Genomic DNA, 11,351 nt, shown 5'->3' with positions numbered 1-11,351 from the left:
AAATTCCCCTACACTTCCTGGTACCTATTCCTCACTCTCTGCCTCAGGGTAAGAGAACAGCTGCCTTCAGTTTATCCTCCCCCAAAGCTATGCAGAGCCTTCCAACCTTTCAGAAGGTCTGCTCCTTTCCCTGTAGCTTCTCCCACCACTCTGACAGAACTCCTACAGCACTCATGAGCTAATACCCAGTTGGTAAAAATATAGAGTTTATTTTGGTTGTTATGTGCTATAAAGTCAGTGTGAATATTGAGTTATCAAAGATTGACTCATTGGTTTTAAAGGAAATACAGATTTAGTTTCTTGTGTGCCACTTGGAGCAACATTTTTATTGACCATTCAGTACATAACCTTGTTTTTCATGTGTTTCTCTTTAAGGCCACTTTACTTAATCTATATTGTGGATGCATTAAAATTAAAATTAAAATTATGACCATCAACACGATAACTTTAATGAAGTTTATCTAACACACACACACACACACACACACACACACACACACACACACACACACACACATATATATATATATATATATATAATTTTTTTTTCATTAGCCTTTTTGCAATTAAGAAATAAGGCAGTGGGGTGTTGAAGTTCCCCACTACTATTGTGTGGCTAAGTCTTTTTGTAGGTCTAGAAGTACTTGTTTCATAGACCTGGGTGCTCCAATATTGAGTGCATATATAATTAGGACAGCTAAGTCTTCTTGTTGAATTGAACCCTTTATCATTACGTAATGACCTTAATTGTGCTTTTTTGCTGTTGTTGGTTTAAAGTCTTTTTTTATCTGATATAAGAATAACACATAAATTTGTTTTCCATTTGTGTGACAGATATTTCTCTACTCCTTTACTTTAAGGCATAAGTGTCATTACATGTGAGATGGGTCTTTTCAAGACAGAGGATGGAGGGGTCTTGTTTTCTTATTCAACTTTCAACTCTGTATCTTTTAAGAGATAACCTAGGAAACACAATTCTGGACATTGGACTTGAGGAAGAGTTTATGACTAAGTATTTAAAAGCAAATTAGTTTCTACAGAGCAAAATAAATTATCAACAATATAAACAGACAACCTACAGAATGAAGGAAATACTCATAAACTATGCATCCAACAAAGGACTAATATCCACAATCCATAAAGAGCTTAAACAATTCAACAAACAAAGCCAAATAACTCCATTAAAAAATGGGCAAAAGACATGAATAGACGCTTCCCAAAAGAAGACCTGCAAGTGGCCAAGAAATATATGAAGAGGTTCTCAATATCATTAATCATCAGTGAAATGCAAATTAAAACCACAATGAGAAATGATCTTACACCAATCAGAATGGTAGTTATTAAAAAATCAGAAACAACAGACGAACAAAACATTTGCTAGGAAAGTTATAGACAGAGAAAAGGGAATGCTTATGAACTGTTGGTGGGAATTTAGATTAGTTCAGCCACTGTGGAAAGTAGTTTGGGGATTTCTTAAAGAACTTAGAACTACCGTTTGACCCAGCAATCCCATTACAAGCTATATCTCCAAAGTAAAACAAATCATTTTACCAAAAAGGCACATTAACTCATATGTTCATTGCAGTGCTATTCACAGTAATATAGATGTGGAATCAGCCTAGGTGCCCATCGATGTTGGATTGGACAAAGAAAACATGAAGCACGTACACCATGGAACCCTGCACAGGCATAACGATTAACAAAATCATGTCCTTTGCAGCAATATGAATGTAGCTAGAGGCCATTATCCTAAGCAAATTAATGCAGAAACGAAAAACCAAATACTGCATGTTCTCACTTATAAGTTGGAATTTACTCATGGACATAAAGATGTCAATAGTAGTCACTGGGCAGCATTTGGGGGGAGGTAGGCAAAGGTACAAGGGTTGAAAAATAAACCTTTGGGTACTATGCTCACTACCTGTGTGATGAGATGATAATAGAAGTTGAACGTTTTTGAAAAGTTTTTAAAAAATTTTAAAAACACAAAGAAACAAGACAATACTTCAGCACCTTACTCAGGACCATTTTAAACAACAGTTACCAACACCGTGAACAAAAATTGGGTAAGAAAAGCAAACATTCTGCACTACTAAGTAGAAAGGTAATAGGACATTTATGTACACTAAGAGAGCAGAAACAAGAAGGCAGAGCATCACTTTGTTTTATCTTAAGTGAGAATATGAGTGTCAGATAACTCATATTTTTGGTCACTTTGTGCCTGTCTATAAATGACTGTAATAGCAAAGTATTAAGTATGAGGTTGATAATAAATTTTAGCCAGTAAGCAAACTAGTAAATATAAAATCCATGAATAATGAGGATCAACTGTATATACTTCTGTATATCGGTGGGGTTTGTTAGCTATATTGAAAAGAATAATTGCATCTGTGGTGATGAAACATATTGGAATGTGATTACTTTTTATTTATCTTCTTGATGTCTTTATTAGGTAACAGAGTAATGCAGACATAAAATAAAGAAGTCTGCTCTCCCCCTCAATCTTTTCAAGAAACGTGTGTAATTAGAATGATTTCACTCTTAGTTATTTGGCAAATGTTGTTTTCAATATCAACCAGCTGAGTCTTGAGGGAGTTTTGTTTCTTTATTTGTGGAAGGGTTTTTAACTGTAAATTTATTTTCTTGAATAATTTAAAGCCTTATTCAAACTGTTTATTGCTTCTTGAGTGAGATTTTTTAGTTCATAGGTTTCAATTAATATGGCCATTTTATATCAGTTATTGAATTTATTGACTTAAATTTGTTCATACTATTTTCTTCTTATCCTTTTAATATATTTAGAATCTACGATAATGGCATCTCCTCATTTCTGATACTGGTAAATTATGTCATTTTCATTTTTTTAAACTTAGTTGGGTGGGAGGTTTATAACATTTATTAATCTTCCTAAATAACAGACCTTAATTTCTAAACTGATTTTCTTCATTATTTATGTTTTCAATCTAATTGATGGCCACAAGCTTTTTAATATTTTTTTTTATTACTTTGGGCTTCGTCTATTCTCTCTCTGTTTTCTTAAAGTGGAAGTTGAGATAGTAGACCTTTCTTTTTAGATATAAGAGTTCAGTGAGATAAATTCCCTCTTATGTATTTCTCAGTTCAAAGTACTTTTTAATTTTATTCTGGACTTCTTAGATACATAGTAGTATAGAATGAATTGTGTTCTTCTGAAATTCTCATGATGAGCTATTAATCCCTAGTGTCTCAAAAAGTGACTATATTTGGAAATAGAGTCTTTATAGCCATAATTAAGGTTAATGAGGTCATATGGCTCTATTCCAATCTGACTGGTGTCCTTACAAGAAAAGGAGATTGTGATGTATAAACACCAGGGATGCATTTGCACAGAGAAAAGACCCTGTGAGGACACAGCAAGAAGGTGGCCATCTGCAAGTCAAAGAAGTAGATCTCAGAAGAAACCTACTGCAAAGACGTTGATCTTAGACTTCTAGCCTCCAGAACCATGAAAAAATTAATTCCTTTTGTTTAAGATAACCTTTGTGTCATGTTTTGTATGGCAGTCCTAGCAAAATAAGATATGTAGGTAACTTATATGTGTTATCCAGTTCTAAAATATTTGAAAATGTTGTAGATATCTTTCTGTTAGTGATTTCTTAATTCTACCATGGTTAGAAAACATAGTGCTTTAACTTGATTGACAGACTCTTATTCCCCACCACATGGGCTCTCTTAGAAGTCATCCAGTGTGGACTAGGATAAAATACATTTTTATGCTTTTTATGTGGAGTAAAAGCAAAAATTTCAATTAAGTCAAGTCGATTGTAGGTATTGTCCATGATTCAGCTCTCTGTTTGTCTATTATTGGTGTATAGGAATGCCTGTGATTTTTGCACATTGATTTTGTATTCTGAGACTTTGCTGAAGTTGTTTATTAGCTTAAGGAGATTTGGGGTTGAGTCATTGTGGTTTTCTAAATACACAATCAAGCCATCTGCAAACAGAGACATTTTGACTTCCTCTCTTCCTATTTGAATATTCTTTATTGCTTTCTCTTGCCTGATTGCCCTGGCCAGGCAATCAATTTGCCAAATCTCTGTCTACTTGGTCTCTCAATTTTTGAGACAGAGATGTTGAAATCTGCAACAATTATTGTGGATTTTTCTGTTTCTTCCTTCCTACATCACTTCATGCCTCACATATTTCAAATTTCTGTTATAGGTACACAGTCCTTTAGGATAATTAATTCCTCTGTATAAATTGCCTGATTTATCATTATAAACCAAGCTTTTTATCCACAGTAGTGTTCTTTGCTAAAATCTGTCTTGTCTGGTGTTAATATTTCTAGCGTCCTTCAGTTTGATGTAATTGTGGTATGCCTTTTTGCATCTCTTCACCATTAAATGTGTGTGGTTTTATTATGTAAGTTCGGTTTGTATAGGCATCAAATAGTTGGATCTTGCTTTTTTATAATTTAATTTGAAAATCTCTACTTCTTGATTGTGTTTATATTACCTACATTAAATGAGATGAGATTGGTGATAACTGCAGTGCTCAGGGGTTTTGCTTGGTGGTTAATCAATCTTCCCAGAGATGACTTCTCCACTTTTGTCTGATTAATATCATAGATGTGTCCTAGGAGTTTTAGGCAACATCTAATGACAAAGCAGTTTATTATGGGAGCACTTTTACAAGATGGCTAGCAGGAGCACGTGGGTGGCAAGGGCCAGATGCAGTTGGGATTCAGCTGTTCACCTGACTAGGAGAGTCTTTGTCTGGAGACCTTTATCAGAGTATGGAGGGTTTTTCCCTCTTTCTTATACCTGAATTTATTCTGAGTCAGTAATCAGGTGTTTGTTGTTGTTGTTTTGTTTTTGTAAAGGGAACTTTAGCTATTTTTTTATTCTCTCTTGTTCAGTGTTTGTAAAACTTACATATTTTATTTCAGTTATTTAAAATTTATTTCAGTATGCAGCATATATCCAGTCACTATTACTCTTTCTTGTTTGGAGGTGGAGGCCTATTTAAATAATGATTTGAAGCAGCTATTATAAGTAAAGAATTCAACTTGTTTAGTGAATATCATCAAAGAACAGATAGGAATCCTAAGCTGATATATGAAAACTATATACAATAACCAAATGAAAACTTTAAAACTAAAAAATTCAATATCTAAACATTCAAAAATTAATTTGATGGGATTAACAGCAGAGTGGAGATTACTGGAAAAAAAAAGGATGGGTAAACATGATCATATTATCCAATCTGAAGGACAGAGAGAAAAATATTTGAAAACAAAATGCAGATAGTCAGGGACCTGAAGTACTATATCAATAGGTTTAAAATATACGTACTATTTGCTCGTATATAACTTAAAAACATGAAGCTATACATTGAAAATTTGCAAAGAGGTAAAAGAATGCTAGGGTATACATATATATGTATATATGTATATATGTGTGTATATATGTGTGTGTGTGTGTGTGTGTATTTTTAAGTTCTGGGTTACATGAGCAGAGTGTGCAGTTTTTTTACATAGGTATACATGTGCCATGGTGGTTTGCTGCACCCATCAACCCAAAACTTACATTAGGTATTTCTCCTAATGATATCCCTCCCCTAGTACCCCATACCCCCCGGGCCTCAGTGTGTGATATTCCCCTACCTGTGTCCATGTTTTCTCATTGTTCAACTCCTGCTTATGAGTGAGAACATACAGTGTTTGGTTTTCTGATCTTGTCATAGTTTACTGAGAATGATGGTTTCCAGCTTCATCTATGTCCCTGCAATGGATGTGAACTCATCCTTTTTTATGGCTGTATAGTATTCCACAGTGTGTATGTGCCACATTTTCTTAATCCAGTCTGTCATTGATGGACATTTGGGTTGGCTCCAAGTCTTTGCTATTGTGAATAGTGCCGCAATAAACATGCTTGTGCATGTGTCTTTATCCTAGAATGATTTATAATCTTTGGGTATATGTCCAGTAATGGGATGGCTGGGTCAAATGGTATTTCTAGTTTAAAATCCTTGAGGAATTGCCACACTGTCTTCCATAGTGGTTGAACTAATTTACACTCCCACCAACAGTGTAAAATCATTCCTATTTTTCCATATCTCTCCACCGCCTGTTTGACTTTTTAATGATAGCCATTCTAACTGGCGTGAGATGGTATCTCATTGTGGTTTTGATTTGCATTTCTCTGATGACCAGTAATGATGGACATTTTTTTCATATGTCTGTTGACTGCATAAATGTCTTCTTTTGAGAACTGCCTGTTCATATCCTTTGCCCATTTTATGATGGGATTCTTTGCTTTTTTCTTGTAAATTTGTTTAAGTTCTTTGTAGATTCTGGGTATTAGTCCTTTGTCAGATGGATAGATTGAAAAAATTCTCTCCCAATCTGTAGGGTACCTGTTCACTCTGATGCTAGTTTCTTTTGCTGTGCAGAAGCTCTTTAGTTTAATTAGACCCCATTTGTCTATTTTGGCTTTTGTTGCCATTGCTTTTGCTGTTTTAGATTTGAAATCTTTGCCCATGTCTATGTCCTGAATGGTATTGTCCAGGTTTTCTTCTAGGATTTTTATGGTCCTAGGTCTTACATTGAAGTCTCTTTGATCCATCTTGAGTTGATTTTTCTATAAGGTGTAAGGAAGGGGTCCAGTTTTATTTTTCTGCATATGGCTAGCCAGTTTTCTCAACACCATTTATTAAATAGGAAATATTTTCTCCATTGCTTATGTGTGTCAGGTTTGTTAAAGATCAGATGGTGATAGATGTGTGGTGTTATTTCTGAGGTCTCCATTCTGCTCCATTTGTCTATATATCTGTTTTGGTACCCATACCATGCTGTTTTGGTTACTGTAGCCTTGTAGTATAGTTTGAAGTAAGGTAACGTGATGACTCCAACTTTGTTCTTCTTGCCCAGGATTCTCTTGGCTATGTGGGCTGTTTTTTGGTTACATATGAAATATAAAGAATTTTGTTTTCCCCCAATTCTGTGAAGAAAGTCAGTGGTAGCTTGATGGGAATAGCATTGAGTCTATAAATTACTTTCGTTAGTAAGGTCATTTTCATGGTATTGATTCATCCTATCAATGAGCATGGAATGTTTTTCCATTTGTTTGTGTCCTGTCTCATTTTCTTGTAGTTGTAGTTCTTGTAGTTCTCCTTGAGGCTTGTAGTTCTCCTTGAGGAGGTCCTTCACAACCCTTGTAAGTTGTATTTCTAGGTATGTTATTATCTTTGTAGCAATTGTGAATGGGAGTTCACTCATGATTCAGCTCTCTGTCTGTTATTGGTGTATAGGAATGCCTGTGATTTTTGCACATTGATTTTGTATCCTGAGATTTTGCTGAAGTTGCCTATTAGCTTGAGGAGATTTGGGGTTGAGATGATGGAGTTTTCTGAATATACACTCATGTTATCTGCAAACAGAGACATTTTGACTTCCTCTCTTTCTATTTGAATACTCTTTATTGCTTTCTCTTGCCTGATTGCCCTGGCCAGAACTTCCAATACTATGTTGAATAGGAGTGATGAGAGAGGGCATCCTTGGCTTGTGATGGTTTTTAAAGGGAATGTTTTCAGTTTTTGCCCATTCCGTATTATACTGGCTGTGGGTTTTTCATAAATACCTCTTATTATTTAAATAAATGTTCCATCAATGCTTAGTTTATTGAGTGTTTTTAGCATGAAAGACTGTTGACTTTTGTTGAAGGCCTTTTCTGCATCTATTGAGATAATCATGTGCTTTTTGTCATTGGATCTGTTTATGTGATGGATTACATTTATTGATTTACCTATGTTGAACCAGCCTTGCATCCCAAGGATGAAGTTAACTTGATCGTGATGCATAAAGTTTTTTACATGCTGCTGGATTCAGTTTGCCAGTATTTTATTAATGATTTTCACATCGATTTTCATCAGAGATATTGGCCTAAAATTCTCTTTTTGTTGTTGTGTCTCTGCCAGGCTTTAGTATCAGGATGATGCTGGCCTCTTAAAATGAGTTAGGGGGGATTCCCTCTTTTTCTTTTGATCAGAATAGTTTCAGAAGAAATGGCACCAGTTCCTCTTTAGAATAGAATTCGGCTGTTAATTCTTCCCATCCTGGACTTTTTTTGGTTGGTAGACTATTAATTATTGCCTCAGTTTCAGAACCTGCTATTGGTCTATTCAGAGATTTAATTTCTTCCTGGTTTAGTCTTGGGAGGGTGTACGTGTCCAGGAATGTATCCATTTCTGTTAGATTTTCTAGTTTATTTGTGTAGAAGTGTTTATATTATTCTCTGTTGGTAGTTTGTATTTTTGTGAGATCAATGGTGGTATCCTCTTTATCTTTTTTTTAATGCATCTATTAGATTCTTCTCTCTTTTCTTATGTATTAGTCTTGCTAGAGGTCTATCAGTTTTGTTGATCCTTTCAAAAAACAAGATCCTGGATTAACTGATCTCTTGAAGGGGTTTTTGTGTCTCTATCACCTTCAGTTCTGCTCTGATCTTAGCTATTTCCTGTCTTCTGCTAGCTTTTGAATTTGTTTGCTCTCTCTTCTCTAGTTCTTTTAATTGTGATATTAGGATGTTGATTTTAGATTTCTCCTGCTGTCTCTTGTGGGCATTTAGTGCTATAAATTTCCCTGTACACACTGCTTTAAATGTGTCCCAGAGATTCTGGTATGTTGTGTCTTTGTTCTCATTGTTTTCAAAGAACACCTTTATTTCTGCTTTCATTTTGTTATTTACCCAGTAGTCATTCAGGAGCAGGTTGTTCAGTTTCCATGTAGTTGTGCAGTTTTGAGTGAGTTTCTTAATTCTAAGCTCTAATTTGATTTCATTTTGGCCTGACAGATAGTTTGTTGTGGTTTCTGTTCTTTTCCCTTTGCTGAGGAGTTTTTTTACTTCCAATTATGTGTTCAATTTTAGAATAAGTGTGATGTGGTGTTGAAAAGAATGTATATTCTGTTGATTCCAGGTGGAGAGTCCTGTGATGTCTATTACGTTCATTTGGTCCAGAGCTGAGTTCAAGACCTGGTAATCTTTGTTCATTTTCTGTCTTGTTGATCTGTCTAATATTGACAGTGGGGCTTTAAAGTCTCCCATTATTATTGTTTAGGAGTCTAAGTCTCTTTGTAGGTCTCTAAAAACTTTATGAATCTGGGTGTTCCTGTATTGGTTGCATATATATTTAGGATAGTTAGCTCTTCTTGTTGAATTGATCCCTTTACCATTGTGTAATGGCCTCCTTTGTCTCTTTTGATCTTTGTTGGCTTGAAGTCTGTTTTATTAGAGACTAGGATTGCCACCCCTGATTTTTATGGCTTTCCATTTGCTTGTTAGATCTTCCTCTGTGCTTTTATTTTGAGTCTATGTGTGCCTTTGCATGTGAGATGGGTCTCCCGAATACAGCTCACTGATGGGTGTTGACTCTTTACCCAATTTGCCAGTCTGTGTCTTTTAATTGGGGCATTTAACTGATTTACATTTAAGGTTAATATTGTTATGTGTGAATGTGATTCTGTCATTATGAGGCTTGTTGGTTATTTTGCCCATTAATTGATGCAGTTTCTTCATAACATCGATGGTCTTTATAATTTGGCATGTTTTTGCAGTTGCTGGTACCGGTTGCTCCTTTCCATGTTTAGTGCTTCCTTCAGGAACTCTTATAAGGCATACCTGGTGGTGACAAACTCTCAGAATTTGCTTGTCTGTAAAGGATTTTATTTCTCCTTCATTTATGAAGCTTATTTTGGTTGGATATGAAATTCTGGGTTGAAAATTCTTTTCTTTAAGAATGTTGAATAGTGGCCCCCACTCTCTTCTGGATTGTAGGGTTTCTGCAGAGAGATCTGCTGTCAGTCTGATGGGCTTCCCTTTGTGGGTAACCCAACCTTTCTCTCTGGCTGCCCTTAACATTTTTTTCCTTCATTTCGACCTTGGTTGACTGTGCATCTTGAAATTGTATTTCTTGAGGAGTGTCTTCATGGTGTCCTCTGTATTTCTTGAATTTGAATGTTGGCCTGCCTTGTTAGGTTGGGTAAGTTCTCCTGAATAATGTCCTGAAGAGTGTTTTCTAACTTGGTTCCATTCTCCCCATCACTTTCAGGTACACCAATCAGATGTAGATTTGGTCTTTTCCCATAGTACTCTGTAGAGGACTACGTGCTCACAAATGAGATGTTCCCGATAAGTCCTGCTCTTGCAAATGAAGCAGGGTGTTCCTTCCCTGTTTGCAGGGAGGACAAAGGAGCCAGCTGCAAATGGCAGACCCTGGGGGCTTGTTTATGTGTAAACATCTTTAAAATCCAGAAAGTCAGGGAAAGGTCAGAAAAACAACAATGTGTCTTGTGACTTGGCAACATTTCACAAATGACTGTATAGAATAAAGCAGAGCGCACCATTCGTGGCGGCTACCATGTTTGTCTTGTCTTGTGTTGTCTTGTGTGTTCATTCCTTTGTTTAGGAAACACGCGGACCCCAACATCTGGCACAGTGAGCAGGGTCCGTGGCTCCACAAGAGCAAGGAACCGGAGGGGGAACACCCCGGGCAGGTGCGGGGAGACCGCGGACAGGTGCATAAATAAGAAGGGGGACCCATGGGAAAATTATGGGGAATTCCACTTCTCTGGCCTCTGAATATTTGCGGTTACTCCAGGGACTGTTGATGTCTATAGGAGTAGAAGTTAGTTAAGGAACATAAGACTTTGAATGGATTGTTTGCCCATGTTGCACAACATTGTTATTGGTTTCAATATCAAACTAAAGTGCAATTAAATCAAAAGGAATGGTTACAAGTTGTTAAAGTCTTGCGTTGAGCTCATCAGCAAGGGCAAACGATGCCTCTGACTTTGTGAACTTTGTGTAGTTCCATTACTCAGGCATTAGAGTTACTTGAAACTGATTCAGAGTGTGGCGATACTGTCACAGGAGGTGAGACTGAAGCTTTAGAGAGGAATGATCCTAGAGAGAAACATATTTACACCCCGGTTGCTGAGGACAAGGAATTGGAAGAAGAGATAATGCCTCCTTCATCTGAAGGAAATTCTGATTTGCAGCATATTTTAGAGATGTTACAACAGTTGTTAAAATTGCTAGGTGCCACTGCTCCTGCTTCTCCTATCTCTCCGCCACGAGCCTTCCCTGTTCAAAGATTTCCCTTTGCCTCCACCTCCAACCTCTTTGCCTATGTCAGGTCAGGTTTTTTCTGTGCCTTTTCCTCCTGTAGGAGAAAAGAAGGAATCAAAGGAAAAGGATGATTTCGAGGAATTAAATTTATTCCCAATAACATGGGCTGCTTTCGGCCCCAATGCTCAGTTCCCAAACGGTGGCCAGAATGTGACTTTTACAGCCCTACAATTTAAATTTTTGAAA

This window comes from Rhinopithecus roxellana, chromosome 2, assembly GCF_007565055.1.
Source record: "Rhinopithecus roxellana isolate Shanxi Qingling chromosome 2, ASM756505v1, whole genome shotgun sequence".
In the NCBI taxonomy this organism is placed as follows: Eukaryota; Metazoa; Chordata; class Mammalia; order Primates; family Cercopithecidae; genus Rhinopithecus; species Rhinopithecus roxellana.
The sequence above is the reverse complement of the archived record's forward strand: the minus strand, read 5'-3'. Positions refer to the sequence as shown.